The sequence below is a fragment of the Scyliorhinus torazame genome, chromosome 10, assembly GCF_047496885.1.
Source record: "Scyliorhinus torazame isolate Kashiwa2021f chromosome 10, sScyTor2.1, whole genome shotgun sequence".
In the NCBI taxonomy this organism is placed as follows: Eukaryota; Metazoa; Chordata; class Chondrichthyes; order Carcharhiniformes; family Scyliorhinidae; genus Scyliorhinus; species Scyliorhinus torazame.
The window spans coordinates 102,702,793-102,720,118 of NC_092716.1; positions in this window are offsets into that span (position 1 = coordinate 102,702,793).

Below are 17,326 nucleotides of genomic sequence, written 5' to 3' on the forward strand. Positions count from 1 at the left end.
ATCGCCACAAGGTTGTTCTCCTTAGAGCAGAGAAGAGTAAGGGGAGACCTTAAACTGGTATTCAAAATTCAGAGGAGTTTTGATAGATACGTGGGGGAAAAAAATTATTACCCCTGTCAAGTGGGTCAGTAAACAGGACTTAAAATAATTGGCAAAATAACTAGAGAGAAATGAGGCTTTACACAGAATTGAAATGATTTGGAAAGTAATGTGTGAAACTGTGATTAACTCAAATTCCATAGGAACTTTTAAAAGGCAATCGGAAAATATATTTGAAGAACACTGATTTTCAGGGTTATAGGGAAAATGATGGCGTGTTGGATTAAATTGGACAGCTCTTTCAAACAGCCAATATATGCATGATAGGCTAAATTGCCCAATCCAGTTCTATAAGGTTATATCATTACTTGCCTTTGCCCAGTAGCTCTCCCAGCACCAAAACCTTCATCTGCAGATTTTTCCAGTACTTACCTTGCCGCCCTTCTCACTTCTACCACTCATGAACCACAATGTTCAGATGAATGTCATCACTTACACCACAACTCCCATTCCCATCATCCAAGCTCCACTGATTTCCATACCACAGAAAGTCAACTTTGATCCACAGCCGTGGGCCTATGTGATAATTTACCAGCCCTTTATCTTCATAGAATCATAGAATTTACAGTGCATCGAGTCTGCACCGGCCCTTGGAAAGAGCACCCCACTAACGCCCCATGGCTCCACCCTATCCCCCTTATCCCCGTAACCCAGTCTAACATTTTTGGACACTAAGGGCAATTTAGAATGGCCACACCACCAAACCTGCACACCTTTGGACTGTGTGAGGAAACCGGAGCACCCGGAGGAAACCCACGCACACACGGGGAGAACGTGCAGACTCCACACCGACAGTGACCCAAGCCGGGAATCGAACATGGAACATACAGAACATATACAGTGAGAAGGAGGCCATTCGGCCCATCGAGTCTGCACCGACCCACTTAAGCCCTCACTTCCACCCTATCCCCGTACCCAATAACCCCTCCTAACCTTTTTGGTCACTAAGGGCAATTTATCATGGCCAATCCACCTAACCTGCACGTCTGGACTGTGGGAGGAAACCGGAGCACCCGGAGGATGCCCACGCAGACACGGGGAAAATGTGCAGACTCCGCACAGACCGTGACCCAGCGGGGAATCGAACCTGGGATTCTGGCGCTGTGAAGCCACAGTGCTATCCACTTGTGCTACCATGCTGCCCATGTGCTGGGACCTTGGAGCTGTGAAGCAACTGTGCTAATCACTATGCTACCATGCTGCCCTTGGAGTGCATCTTCCAGCCCTCTGGCCTCTTTCTTACTCCCTGCTTCATTTTTTTCCACCAGCCACTACATATTTACTAACTCTACCATATGGAGCTCTGTCTCGACCCTCTACTTCTACCATCTATTTCTAACCTCTAGAGAACTTTGCCCCGGGACATCACTGCAGGAGTTCTTCAGGGTAATGTGCTAGGCCCAAGCATCTTCAGCTGCTTCATCAATGACCTTCCTTCCAAAATAAGGCCAGATGTGCAATCATCAGTGAACAATGTTCAGCACCATTCGCGACTCCTCAGACACTAAAGCAAATCCACGTCCAAATGCAGTAAGACCTGGACAATATCCAGGGTTGGGCTGACATGTGGCAAGTAACATTCATGCCACTCAAGTACTAATCAATAACCATCTCCATTAAGAAAGAATCAAATCATTGTCCCTTGACATTCCATGGCATTACCACCACTGAATCTCCTACTATCAATATCCTGGGGGTTACCATTGACCAGAAACTGAACTGGACCAGCTATATAAATACTGTGGCTACAAGAGCAGGTCAGAGGCTTGGAATCTTTCGACGAGTAACTCACCTCCTGACTCCCCAAAGCCTGTCCATCACCTCCAAGGCACAAGTCAGAATTGTGATGGAATAGTCTCCACTTGCCTAGATGAGTGCAGCTCCAACAAAACTCAAGAAGCTCGACACCATCCAGGACAAAGCCTGCTTGATTGGCGCCTCTTCCACAAACATTTACTCCCTCCACCACTCATGCACAGTAGCTATAGTGTGCACCACCTACTAGATGCACTGCAGGAACTCACCAAAGCTCCTTCGCACCTTCCAAACCCACAACCATTACCGTCTAGAAGGACAAGGGCAGCATATACCTGGGAACACCACCACCTGGAAATTCCCTTTCAAGTCACTCACCATCCTGACTTGGAAATATTTAGCCATTCCTTCATTGTTGCTTGGTTAAAATCCTGGACCTCCCCTCCTAATAGGATGTACTGTGGATGTACCTACACAAATCGCCTGCAGTGGTTCAAGAAGGCCTCTCACCACCACCTTCTTGAGGGCAGTTAGGGTTGGGCAACAAATGCTGGCCTAGCCAGCGAAGCCCAAATCCCCTAAAATGAATTTTTTAAAAAATCTCCATCATGCCACCTCCCTCCTTCTTTTCAAAATCTTCCTTTCGATCCCTGTCTGTTCTTTGGTTTCCACTCAGCCTGTTTCCTTTCTTTCCCTTCTCACCCCACAATGTTTTAGGATTTTCTCTTGTTTCTAAGATTCTCAGACCTCAACCAATATGCTCTTCTCCTCTTTCCATCCTCGCTGCATTGAGTTCATCACATTCATTCCATCCTAAGGCTAGAAAACCATGAACTCTTGAGCACTTTCAGTCTATTCTTCCTCCTGCATCCTTCAGTCCTTTCAGCTCAAACGTTAGTGTCATCTCGTTGTTACTTTTGGATTTGTGTCTTCTCTTTTATTCCATTGAACCATAATGATGTCCTGAGCTGTGGGATTCATCCCTTCGCCCTGATTTCTCAATAAAAATTTTTTAATGAATTCCTAAAGCAGAATTTATAGTTTACTAGCCTTTTTCATTTTGGGAACTTTGTTGAAGAGAGAAGATATATAGTCGTTCTTTGCTTATTGAAACTGTAAAGTACTCGGCCGGTAGAAGATGTAGGATGGAATTTTTCTCTCTATTTTTAGATGGTGATTGCTATAGCACAGAATTTTATCTAGTGTAAGCTCAACGCCCACCGGCTAAGAATGTCCTCACATTCAACTGTAATTGGCACTTAAAATTGGAAAAATAGGGATTGGGCTTCGCTGGCTAGGCCACCATTTGTTGCCGATCCCTAATTGCCCTCGAGAAGGTGGTGGTGAGAGGCCTTCTTGAACCGTTGCAGTCTATGGTGTGTTGGTACACGCACAGTTATATTAGGGAGGGAGTTCCAGGATTTTGACGCAGCGACAGTGAAGGAGTGGCCAATATTTAACCATGAAAATGCATTTTCAAATAAAAATAAATTCACTAATTGGTTATTATGAAGAAGAAAAATCATCTTTGATATATCTGTATGAAGCACTGATATTTATTTATACATTTAAAATACAAGTGCATGTGTAGACAAACCACTTAAGAAACAAAACTGATACAAATATGCACTTATGGTGGCTGTGATTCCTAAAAGTTAAATAATGGAGATTCTGGAATCCCTAGGGATGCCTTCAGTTGAGTAAGGGAATGGGGTAGGATGAAGGTAGTGCGGCAGTGGAGCAGAACTTCCACCTCTCCATTGATGACATTCCCCATTTGCACTACAATTCAAGGGTCAAACCAATTTAATCATTGGTAGCTGGTGCAACTGATCTCAGCTGGGGTGGGAGAGAGAGATTTTGGGTGGGTTTCTCCATTTGGGAGATTTGGCACTCAGCCAAATCTCCATTCACTGCAGCAGAAATGGACAACCCCGCCAGTGTGAAGGAGTGGAGAATCCTCCTCATCAGATGAGGCCTGATGCTCTTCCTCCTCCTCCAGCATGTTCTCCTCCTCCAGCATGTTCTCCATCTGCTGCGTGATGTTGTGCAGGATGCAGCAGGCCAGCACGATGTTAGAGACACACCCCCCCCCCCCCCGGGACTATTTTGGAGCACCCCACCGGAGTGGTCCAGACATCGGCATCGCATCTTGAGGAGGTTGATGCACTGCTCAGTGACGCTCCTGGTTGCTGCATGGGTGTCATTATAATGGGCCTCCATGTTGGCCTAGGGCCTCTAGACAGGCGCAGTTAGCCAAGACCTCAGTGGGTAACCTTTGTTGCTCAAGAGCTAACCCATCACCCGAATAAACTTCTGTGTGCAGATGTCTGCAAGATTTTAGACAGGTCCCTGCTCAGCCCCTGGAAAGATGCAGATGCATAAATGTTCAGGGCGACTGTCACTGGGAGTGGATGCCCTCCTCCAAACCCCCATGGTGTCGGGTGTGCCACCTGCTGGTGCATGGTCTCACTGGTTAGCTGAAGTCTTCGAAAGCACACGAGGTCCAGCAGCTCCTCGAAGAACAGGCGTCGATGGTATCCACGTGCCCTCCATGAGGCACCTCCTTCATACCTCTTCCTCGGCCTGTTTGATGGCCGGCACTCGAGCCTCACCGGTTAACCCCTGCTCTTGTGCAGGGACCTCCTTGAGCAGGCCCTGTTCCTCCAGCCTCCGTGAGGGTTTCCAGAGGGGCGATTGGGTGGGCTCCAAATGACCAGAGTTTCTCTAAACATTTACAGGACACAGTCAGCAGTGTGAACAGCTAGGTCCTGTAACTTGCACCAAAGGGGCACGGTTTAGCTCACTGGGCTAAATCGCTGGCTTTTAAAGCAGACCAAGGCAGGCCAGCAGCACGGTTCGATTCCCGTACCAGCCTCCCCGAACAGGCGCCGGAATGTGGCGACTAGGTGCTTTTCACAGTAACATAATTGAAGCCTACTCGTGACAATAAGCGATTTTCATTTCATTTTCATTTCATTTCATTCAAAACACTGACTGCAGCAATGGCGCCCTAACCAAGCCACCCCGATTTGAGGAAGCACTCCGAATCACGGACCTGTCACCAGGTCACTTCCCGCACCCCACCCCAGCACAGGTGGTCATCCCTCAGCGAACGCGACAATTTTGAAGACTTTTTAAAACTTTGCTTACCTTATCGCTCCCCATCAACAGCCTTGATGCCCAGGCCCCATTTGTAAATACTTGCACTAATTTGCACCCACATGACCTCCGCCTGAGATGAGCAGAGTGTCCAACCTGTTAACCACATGTAAATGCTTGCAAATACTGCTTTTGCATTCCCTGCTGGCGTGGGGCACAATCCTTGTTATCACCACCATGGAGGGACAGAAGCATGCGCCAGAATCAGCATCAGGCGCAAACCTCAATTTGGGCATGACACCCGATTCTCTGCTCAATTGCAGTTCGCATTCCCTGCATCGTAAGGGGGAGAAACCAGCCCTTTCCCAGGTGATTCACTACAATATCACCAAAGGGCTCTGGAGTAAGATAAAAGGTTTAAAAATTGTTCCCATTTGCCTAATTGCATTAAATCCTATTTATTATCAACCTCTGTGCTTGCTGATCTACATTGGCTCCAAATATGGTGTGCTTGATTTCAAATCCCTTTGTGGCTTCGTCCCTCTCTATCTCTTATCTCTATAATCTCTCCCCGCCTCAGACCCCTAAAAGACCTCTTCGCTCATTCAATTCTAATTTATTGCACATACTTAATTTTTATCACTGTGCTATTAGCAGCCATGCCTTCAACTGCCTTCAGCTGAAATTGTCACCCTAACCCTCTCCACCTTTCTACTTTCCTCACCTTTCAGACCCTCCTTCAAACTATATCCTAATATCCTTTTTTTGTTTGGCTTTGTCAAAAAGTATTTTGATTTTCTTTGTCTGTGAAGCACCTTAGTGAACTTTCAGTCAATACTTTCTAATATTGAAACACGCAAAGGGCTACAAAAAGATATCTTCATGAGGATCGCTTGGCATCTCTTGTGGAGTGAAACACTCCTCTCAAGAGGGAACAAAAGGAACTTTCCAACTGATGTCGACTCAATGGGCGGGATTTACCGGCTGCTCACACCAGCAGGAAATTCCGGTCCCACACAGGTGCATGGAAATCCCCTTGAGAACGCCGGGACCGGTAGATCCCACTGGCGGGCCGCCTCTCCCAATGAAAAACATGCGGTGGGGGAGGCGGAAAATCCTGCCCAATGTCTTTTCCTGAAACTAATCCAAAAAAATATTTTTAACTGAATAGGTCATTCAGATACTCTCAAGGTGTAAAAACCATCAAACTGGGTGGCCTAACCACCTACCTTCTTTGGAAAAGGACTTTGGACTTCTAACGAGTCACCTGGTGAGACATCCAAACAGCCATGGTAATAAACAGCAATAGTTTGAAAGTGGGAGATTCTTATCAAAGTGATGGACTTTCCCCAACCTGTTTCAAGTTGAGTTCACCTGAGGACCAACCTCCTGGAAATTCAAGCACAAGAAACCTTGCAGCTGACTGAGAATCCAAGACCTTCCAAGACCTTCAACCGAAGTCTTATCAATGTAAAAAACTACAGGCTTGGGTGGCGCACTAGTTAGCACTGGGACTGCGGCGCTGAGGACACGGGTTCGAGCCCTGGGTCACTGTTGAGTTTGCACATTTTCCCCGTGTCTGCGTGGGTTTCACCCACACAACCCAAAGATGTGCTGGTTAGGTGGATTGGCCGTGCTAAATTGCCCCCTAATTTGAAAAAAAAATAAAAATAATTGGGTACTCTAAATTTAAAAAAGAAAAGCACTGCTGCCTCACGGCGCTGAGGACCCGGGTTTGATTCTGGCCCCAGGTCAACGTCCATGTGGAGTTTGCACATTCTCCCCATGTCATAGCATCAGAGCATCATCATAGAATTTACAGTGCAGAAGGAGGCCATTCGGCCTATCGAGTCTGCACCGGCCCTTGGAAAGATCACCCCTACCTAAGCCCACACCTCCACCCTATCCCTGTAACCCAGTAATCCCATCTAACCTTTTTGGACACTAATGGCAATTTAGTACTGCCATTCCACCTAACCTGCACATCTTTATGGCCTGTGGGAGGAAACAGGAGCAACAGTGCTATCCACTGTGCTACTGTGACGCCCTCGTAACTAGATTGAAACTTCCACTGTATTTATTTCTATGAGCTGCGTGATGACATGCATAAAGCAATTCTGTACATAATGCTGTGCATGATCTCTTACCACCAGGTGGCAGTGTAAACTCACTATGTGACCCTGTGGCTGGGGAGTTGGGAGTAGGCCGCGCTGGAGGATTTTGCAGAAGTTCTATAATAATTAATTAGTGTTAGTAGTTTATTATTTTATTTATCCTAGTTATCTCGTCACGCAGTTGTTTCAAGATAAATTATTTAAACTAAATATTCTGTCGTTCATCATTGACTTTGGCCAGTCTACAGGACATGACAATCTGCTATCCTGATAATACACAAAGGCCAGGATTCTACACTTCCATTTTCAGCGGGCGCTAAAGCCATTGCGGGCAGAGAATCCAATGGGAGTCACCATGTGGCTTTTACACCGGCAAAATTTCAGTCTGCATGGGTCTCACCCTCACAAACTAAAGATGTGCAAGGTAGGTGGATTGGTCATGCTAAATTGCCTCTTAACTGAAATAAAAGAATTGGGTACTGTAAATTGCCACAAAAGAGACTGGGCCAAAAATTGCCATTGTTTTATTCCCCACCTGTGCCAATTGCTCTGTGTGTAATGGTGTGGGTGAGCCAAGTGAGTGTGCCATTGCATTATTAAATATCTGGGGAAAATGTGTTATCATATATAACCTTTCTTATTTTTGTTTATATATATTTTTGTTAAGAGTTTTATCAGTTTTACAGATAGCCCAATAATTGTTCAAAACACAACTGGTGCAGTACAGAACAATTATTTCTGCAAACAGAACAGAGAAGGACAGGATCATTTCAAAACAACAGTCCTTAGTGCCACCGACCGTTCCCGACAGGCAAAACGTGGTTAGAACCATGCCGTCGGGAACTTGGCCAGTTGTCCTCAGAATCGCCGTGAGGGCCTCTGTCAATGGCCCCCAACCCCGCCATGTAGACCGACCCCTTGAACCCAGCCAACAGCGGCTTCCCCACCATAAAAAAATCTATCCGCGAATAGACCTTATGAACCAAAGAGAAAAAAGAATACTCCCACTCCCCCGGGTGCAAAAACCTCCAAGGGTCCCCTCCTCCCCTTTCCACCATTAGCCCAGCCAAAGCCTTTGCTCCCCTCCGACTGGGTAAGCGATCGCGGTCGTGACCTGTCCAATTTTGGCTCCTGCACCAAGTTCCAGTCTCCACCCACTATCAATTCATGTGAATGCAAGTCAGGGATGGCCCCACACACCTTCTTTACAAACCCTGCATTATTTGGACCATACACGCTTATCAAAGCCACCAACTTCCCCTCCAATGCCCCTTTCACTATTACGTATTTACCTCCCTGATCTGCCACAACTTTCTCCATTTGGAACCTCACTCTTTTATTCTGCAACCCCCGCGCCCTACTATCAAAACCCGAGTGAAACACCAGGCTAACCCAGCTCTTTCTAAGCCTTACCTGATCCTTCACCCTCAAGTGAGTCTCCTGCAGCATCGCCACATCCGCTTTCAAACTTTTCAAGTGTGCAAGCACCCTCCACCTCTTCACTCAGCCTCCCAACCCCCTCACGTTCCACGTAACTATCCTAACAGGGGTTCTCCCACCCCCCCCCCCCTTGCTTGTCCACCATCATCAGAATTTAGGGCCCTACCCACTGAGCCTGACCCGTCCCTATCTATTGTTGACATTGAACCCCATCCCACCCTTCCAGAATCCTCCCCTTCCGCCCCCATTTCTCACCTCCTAAGCCCAGTGAAACCTGCCCACCAGGCTCCAATGTCCACAGCCCCTCCCCCCACAACACCTCCGCTCACTAGCCAACTTAAGTTAGGTAATGCGGGGGCCCCTGCTCAGGCCTTTCCTTCCCTCCTGCTCAGTCCCGGCATAAACAATCAAACATACACTTCACAAAAAATCGTCGCTACAAAAAACAGCAACAAAAAGCTTTAACCTCTATAACAGCATGAAGGAAGAACATTATTCAAAGCTAAATATATACATTCTCCCACTCTTTACTTCCGCCCCAAGCCTTCTGCCTTTATAAATGCCTCCGCCACCTCCACCGTCTCAAAATAAAAGTCTCTGGAATTGTAGGTCATCCTTAGCTTTGCTGGATACACCACTCCAAACCGCACTCCACTGTCGTACAATGCCGCCTTCACTCGGTCGAAAGCCGCTCGCCACTTAGCCAGTTCCACCGTCTGATGTGTTATCTGAGTTGGTTTAACATTGACTGCAACTGGATGTAGTGAGACTAGAAACAGACTTCCGACACAGGAGATGGTCCAACACTGTTTTATTGAACCTGCTTGTTGCTGTACATAATCTGCTGTGGGTTGACACTCTATTAATCTAAACTAATAACCTCTGACTGGCTTGACCAGACTGGCTCTGTGTCACGGGGAGACGGTGCTCACGGCCTTGTGCACTCTAACTATCTCTGTAGCTGTATCCTGTGAGAAGAGGGAGAGTCTTAATGCCTGTGTGTTTTATAGTGGTAGTGTCCTGTCTGGTGATTGGTTGATCCGTGTTGTGTGTGTTCATTGGTTATCCTGTGTGTCAATCACTGCCTGTCTGCATCTCATTATATACATGAGTGGATATTATGACACCGTCAAGTCCTGATAAATATGAAGCAGCCCACTGTACCTCCTGCTTCTTCTTTGCCCAGTTCAATACCTTCTCCTTCATGTGATATCTGTGAACACAGATAATCACTGCCCTTGGCGCCTCAGCGAATGATGAGCTCGGTCCAATTCATACCGAGAGGATTCTTCTCCCTCCCCCATCAGTTCCGCCAACATCTTGGCAAAGTACTCTGTTGGCCTCGGGCCCTTCACCCCCTCGGACAGGCCCATAAACCTCAAATTTTGTCTCCATATTCTCCAGCTTTGCTCGCAGCCCCTGATTGGCCTCAACCACCCTCTGCAGCTCATCTCCCATCGAGGTGAGCTGATTGCTGTGCCGCGACATGGTCTCATGCACTCCCTTCATCTTCTCACTCTGCTCCCTCACCTCGGCCGACGCCTTTGCAACAGCTACCTTCACTGGGGCAATTGCCTCCTCTACCAATGCCTTCACTGCCACCGCCATCTCTCTCATCACCTCCATATGTTTCGTGAACTGCTTTTTGAACTCTACAGGCACCACTTCAGTCATCTTCTCTGCTGTAAGCAGTGCGGCCCCACCCAGCGGCCTGGTCTCCGCCATCTTGTCAGCCCCGGGCTGGTCCTCACGCTCGACAGCGAGCCCTCACTCTCTCCCTTCCTCGCTGTTGTTCTCTTTTGGTTTTTGGACATCTTCACCTTCTTTACAGCTTCTTAATCATTCATGAATTACCCCCAGGACCGGGCATTAAAAATTCCCAAAAGGAAAAAAATATATATGCCTCAAGCAGGAACCACCCAACGTGTCCCAACCCCTCTACATGCCGCCTTCGGCTGCCTCGTGTTCGGGGCTTAACACCGCTACTTCGGCTGCCTCGTGCTCTGGAGCCAGCCCCGCCACTCCGACTGCCTCATACTCTGTACCCAGCCCCGCCGCACTGACTGCCTTCAATTCTGGACCCACCTCCGCAGTTTCGGCTACCTTGTCCTCCGGACCCGGCTCCGCAGTTTCAGCTACCTCGTGCTCTGGACCCAGCCCTGCAGTTTTGGCTACCTCGTGCCCTAGGCCCAGCCCCGCCACTTTGGTTGGTTCAAGCACTGACTTCAGTCCCATTGCTCCAGCCGCTTAGCATTCTGCCCTCAGTCCTGCCGCATCAGCCGCTTCATGCTCTGCACTCAGTCCCGCCATTTTGGCTGCCTCGCGTTCCGGACTGGGGCCTGCCACCTCGACTGCCTCGTATTTCAGACTTGGCCCTTGCCGCTCCGATTGCTCCGCACTCCAGCTCAATGCCCCCGCTCTAGTTGCCCTGCACTCCCGCGGGGTTTATTACCAGGTTTGAACCAGTGTGGTGCCCGTCCCTCGAGCCCCAAAGACCGGAAAAGGTCAAAAATAATATCGAAAGTACCGGAAAAAAATCCGTAGGTGGGAGCCTCCTCTTCAAGTAACTGCTCCGCTCACGAGCGCCACCGGAAGTCACCTATTCCATGAATAATTTGTGCCAGTTTTGAATCAAAGGATATTTATCACTGATCCAGGAACAGATGATATTATTCCAAGCTGTAAAAATTAGGATGTTACAGTCTTTTTTCACTAATGTCAATAATTCTCCCAGAATTCGGAACAAAGAATCATATTCTAAGGCCCTGCAAAGTATCCTCTAAATCTCCTTAACTACACCAGACCAATAGGATTAAATCTTGACACATGTCTATGCTCAGTGTATATAGTCACCCTTGGCTACAAGGCACTTTAGGCACAACGGGGGTATCAAACTCGATGTGATATGCAAGTGGTGCAGTATCTTTAATTGAGTCTCCTTCATTCTTTTGCACAGCAAAGTTTTATTGGCATATTCCCATATACTACCCCTTGTCTCCTTATCAATACTAGTTGCCAAGTTTCTTTCCCAAATTTGCACGTTTCCCATGTATAAATACAGGATCAAGAACACACGCGATCCTAAAACCTGCTAATTAACTGTTTAGGCTCCACATAAATCAACATTTCTTCCACTGGGGAAATAGAAGAGTCAAGACGCATGGTTGTCTTGTTCAGGATAAAGTCACTTACGTTGAAAATACTTAAAAAAGGAGTGTCTCAGAATGTCAAACTGTTGGCATAGCTGCTCATAGGACGACAAGGAAATAGCACCGAACATATCCCCAGCTTACAAATGCCTCTATCTCTCCAAGTATTAAATCCATTGAATCCACGATCCATAACACCTTGCGGAAAGTCTTGAGTCGCCCTGAATGGGACAGAGTGGAAGTCAGTTCAGGTCTCCCTTTTAATTGACGGATCATCCTCCACACTTTAAGAGTATTAATAATTATAGCAGTTTCACAGCTCGCAGAACCCAACCTCAATTCTCCGTAGAACAACAAGACCTGTAAAGGATATAATGATCGGTCTACTTCAATATTGAGCCAAATGGAGTTAGGGTCCTTTGAACTCAATCCCTTATAAACCTAATATGAGAGGCCAATCAGCACAATCCAATATTCGGGACCCCCAAACCCTCCCTCAGAAACCAGGAGCTGCAACTTGATGAACTTCAAATGAGGCCTCTTTTTACTCCTTACAAACGAGCCGATCATTCCATCGATCTCCTTTAAAATTCCAGCAGACCACAAGATTGGCAACACCTGCAAGGGACACAGCAATCCAGGACAGCACTCATCCCAATCAGTGCAATCCTACCCAGCCACAATACTGGCAGGGAGGACCAGCAAGTCAGGTCCCACCAAGTAGATGCAATCAACTGAAGGAAATATAGTTGCCTGAAGAAAGGGGTAATTGCAACACCCAGATAAGTAAACCCCAATGGACAGCATCGTCGAAAAGGGAAATTAGCAAAGGGAGCTGGCCTCCCTCTCCGCCCTCCCACCAGCATAGCCTTAGACTTCATAAAATTAATCTTATACCCAAACAAGAGAATCATATACACAAGCTGGATAAACTTAACGCTAGATTTACCTCTCAGAGGGAAGTGTGAGACTGTTGTGTGCTCTGTTTCACAGAGACTTGGCTCACCCCTGCCTCACCAGACTGTGCGATACAACCCAAAGGCTTCTCAATACACTGGACGGACTGCACAACGTCATCAGGCAAAGCAAAGGGTGGAGGGGTTTGCCTCCTCATCAACTCCTCCTGATGCTCGGATGTGTAGCCATCTGGGATGGCCACTTACAAAGGGAAACATGGCCACTTGCAAAGAATCACGGGAAATATGGCCAATGCAGGATCCAGACGAACTCAAAGCTTAAGTGTATATTTGCCACTAGATAACTAGACACTATCGAAACCCCCAGCCGATTTGCATTCTAATGGCCTATTTCCCCAGAACAAAAGACTTGTGCTCAGGTATCAGGTACAGATCCAGACTGATCGGCGCCATTCCCTTCACCCAGGAAGCCCAAACAGCCAAGGTCAATGACCGCTCCGGACACACCCAGCCATCAAGGCACCCGCCCCTTTATTGGCTAAAATCTAAGGGAGTAATCGAAGCCTGCCGAATTATTGCGTCCAAAGTTAAGGACCGCCCAAAAGAACGCAAAACCCCCGAAGGATTAAAAAAAGAGACACTGCCGTGTGTTCAGTCTCTTTTACCGGCACTCTCTTGGCCCGGGCTACGCCTGATACTAATTGCAGCACCACGACCAGAAGCAAGTTCAAGACCAACGATCACTACCAGACGGATGAGCCCAGCAGAAACGAAGTCACTTCTCCAGACCCAACCACGCAAGATCCGAATAAAGGCCTTGTTCCTCTGCATAAAGCTGGGTGCCTGAAGTTAAGTACAGGTTGTTGTAGTGTTAGGTGTAATTTAGCTTGTAGTGTTTTATGTTGCATGTCGAAGTAATTCTTGTGTGTAAATAAACAAAACTATCATTGAACTTGAACTATCTAACTGGTTGTTGATCGATATCCGGCTAAACGTTGTGGTGGTATCATTTGATACCTGGCGACTCTGAAAAGCAATATCATCATTAATAACTGTCATATTAGTATCCAGTTAAAAGGAACAACATTATTGTTGTCTCTGGTGCAAAATGGCAACATTATTGGCGACTCTGACGGGACTCGACCTAGAAATGATTTTGTCACTCCGAGAGAACCCACAAAACGTTGAATTAGAAACCCAATTGGGAAAAGTGAAAGAAACCACAAGTGTAAGGCCCGTTTCGATCAAATCTCCAAGATTCGGAAGTGTATTAACTTGCATGCGTACTAACAGGGATATAAGGTAAACTCGTTAGATTTTGTTGCGTAAAACTATCAGGAGCATTCTGAACCAGAAAATAGCTTAGGCCATACCCGCTGTTCGAATCGCCGCCTTATTCCCCCTGTCCCAAATTTACGGTAGAGAAACAGATTATGGTCGGAAAAGAGATACTAGTAGCAATGGCAGCAAAGGCAATGGAACGCCTAATGAACCCACAGGAACCCAAGGCCCCAGCGACCAGTAGAGCAGAGCAGTGCCCCATAAGGGAATAGGAATTGAGAAAGTACTTGAAGGGGAAAGGATGGCCCCTTTGGGCAGGGTTTTGTTCGAATGAAGAGTCAGGTCCAGATAGTATAGGACAAACCTGGTGGGATAACGTAACCAAGATACATAAAAAGAATGTAGGAAAAGTTCGTAAGCCAATGGCAATCGTGTCCTGTCTGGCACAATTGCGAGGCAAAGAGGAGGTTGTGAGGACGCTCCGCAGACCGTTTGTAGAGAAAGGAGAAGAGTAAGGGAAATTTTAGTGAATGTAAGAAAGTTAATGAGCAACTCCGAGAGCAGCTAGCATCTAAAAACAAGGAGATGGCTGATGTCAAACGGGCACACCAATCTTGTATAGTTCACCTAAGCAGCTTTCAGACACTATACGATAAGGCCTACCAAGATACACAACACGCAGTTTTGGTAAGAGAAGAGACGGAACAACAGGTAGAACAGTTAAAGAAACAATGCACAGATTTGAAGGCAGCTTTACGAGCACTCCATAGTTCCACAACGGAACAAAGGCAGAATTCAGTAGATCATGCCAAATGTAGACGGCAAATAGAGAAGTTGCAGTCACTGCTCTCAATGCACAACGGATTCAGAGACACCTTTGGACCGAATTTAGATCAGGAAAATGGCCCCGATTGGCAGGAACTCAATGAAACTGCCCATAGATATGTAGAAGACACTGAGAATCAGAATAGAGCCCCCCAGGCCCAGAAAAGGAAAGCACCCGCACCACCCACTGCACACAACCCCATGAATCCAGTCACCACACAGCGCAAGTCACCGATTGATGATGAACCTGATTTTGTGTACACCACCACACTAACCATCACACAATTAGAGATGCGTGAGACAAAATAGAACCATTCCAACACACAGCAGACCCTCATCATTTCTTTGAGCGAGTAAGACGACAGACAGTTATGTACAGTCTGGATGAACCGGAGGAAGTAAAGCTTTTAGTAATGAGCCTTGACCCATCCGTTAGCTCAGCATTACCAGACCCACAAAACGTAGGAGGAGGAAGCCTCCAGGAGATGAAGGCAGCTATTTTAGGCGCGATTGGTTACAACAGAGGAGACCCCGTAGAAGGTCTAAACTGTTGTAGACAAAAGAAGGGCGAGCATCCGACTGCATCGCAGGATGCCTTTGGATACACTTTAAAGCGGTCTTTGGGGATATAGTCCGCGCACACTTAGATAACGACAATACAACCAAATGGGCCTGCACTTTAGTCTCCCACGCCACAGAAGCAGGTCAAGAAGCCTGTGTGAATTATGACCCCGCAGACGCCACACATAATGAAGTGTGGGTTTTAAAGAGACTCTCCAGAGCTTGGGAACAATCCCTACATAGAAAGGCAGATCAGGAGAAGGCAGAAGCCAATATGAACCCAGTAAGGACACATCAGCACCCCGCATGGGTAAATGAGGGTAGAAATGAAGAACAGCACCCCAGAGCACAGGCACCACGAGGATGCTATAATTGTGGACAGCAGGGACATTATGCCCACGAATGCAACGCCCCCCTGAACCAGCAACAGAAGCAGCAATCGAACGCCCCACCTAGGAACAATGTTAGGCCCATACGTAGCGTTAGTGCCCGATCAGAGAATGCAGCAACCAATAGCACAGATTGACGGTGTCCGGACTCCCCAACTTGGGTCTGCGACACACTCTGGGACAAATCAGGCAGACCAGTAGTCAAAAGCACAGTCCGGGGACATCCAGTAGAGTTCGGCTGTTTAGCACAGGGCTAAATCGCTGGCTTTGAAAGCAGACCAAGGTAGGCCAGCAGCACGGTTCAATTCCCGTAACAGCCTCCCCGAACAGGCGCTGGAATGTGGCAACTAGGGGCTTTTCACAGTAACCTCATTGAAGCCTACTTGTGACAATAAGCGGTTTTCATTTCATTTCATTTCATTTCCTTTGGGACACAGGAGGGTCCCGCACCACTTTAAACTCCTCCACAATGTTTCAGCGCGACAAATGGCCCACCACACACACCATCACTCTCAGTGGATTTACAGGACATGTACAGGAGGTATACATTACGGCCCCCGTAGATATTCAATTCGGAAACATTAATACCAGGCACCCCGTTGTTTTAGTGGATTTGCCCCAAACAGCAGAGCACATTTTAGGAACCGACTTCATGAGCTCACAACATTTCCTTTGACCCTGTGAAGAAGTGTGTTTGGAAAATGGCCAGAACAGCAAAGAGCCCCCGCCACGCTCACGGTAGGAGACTACGAACACAGAATATGCTCAGTGGGAGATTATTGGCTTGACCCACAAGTGATTACCACGTATAAGATGATTAGAGAGTTCCTAAGAAAACATAAAGCATCCTTCGTCCAGCACAAGCCCGATTGTGGAAAAATTCCAGGAACAGTCACCATTCCAGCAATACGGTTTCCCACAGCAAGCCGAGGGAGAAATTGCAAAAGTAATTCAAAATTTGCTAGACCAATGTGTAATTCGGCCCGTAGCCTCAACAAACAATGCCCCAATTTGGCCCGTAAGAAAACCAGACGGTTCATGGAGACGAACCATAGATTACAGGGAAATCAATAAAGTAACCCCATTAGCAGCCCCCACCGTTGCCACGAGTCCCGAAACAATGCTAAAGCAGGAAATACATGCTAAGTACTTTACTGTGCTGGACATTAGCAATGGCTTTTGATCCATTCCTTTAGAATATATCCATGCCAATACAAATTCGCCTTCACGTTCCAAGGATAGCAATATACATGGACATGCATTCCGCAAGGTTCCACAAATCCCCCTCCATTTTTCACCAACAATTGGCAAACGGACTATCCAAATTTTCCCGACCTGAATGCATCATTCAGTATGTGAACGACTTGCTCCTACAAACTGACACAAAGGAAGAGCATGTTAAGCTTCTTTCCGAATTACTAGGTTTCCTACACTCCATTGGATGTAAAGTTAACCCGAAAAAAGCCCAGATCCTAAAAGATTACTTAGGCACCATTATCACACATGGAAAAAGAGAGATAGAACAGAAACGGATTGAATCGATAGTTAAATTGCCCTTGCCCCACAATGTCACTGCACTCCGGTCATTTTTAGGATTAGTTGGTTACTGTAAGAACCATATAGATGGTTTTGCCACAAAGGCAGCCCCACTTTCCAAGCTCCTTAAAAAGAACGCCCCATGGGAATGGCTTCCA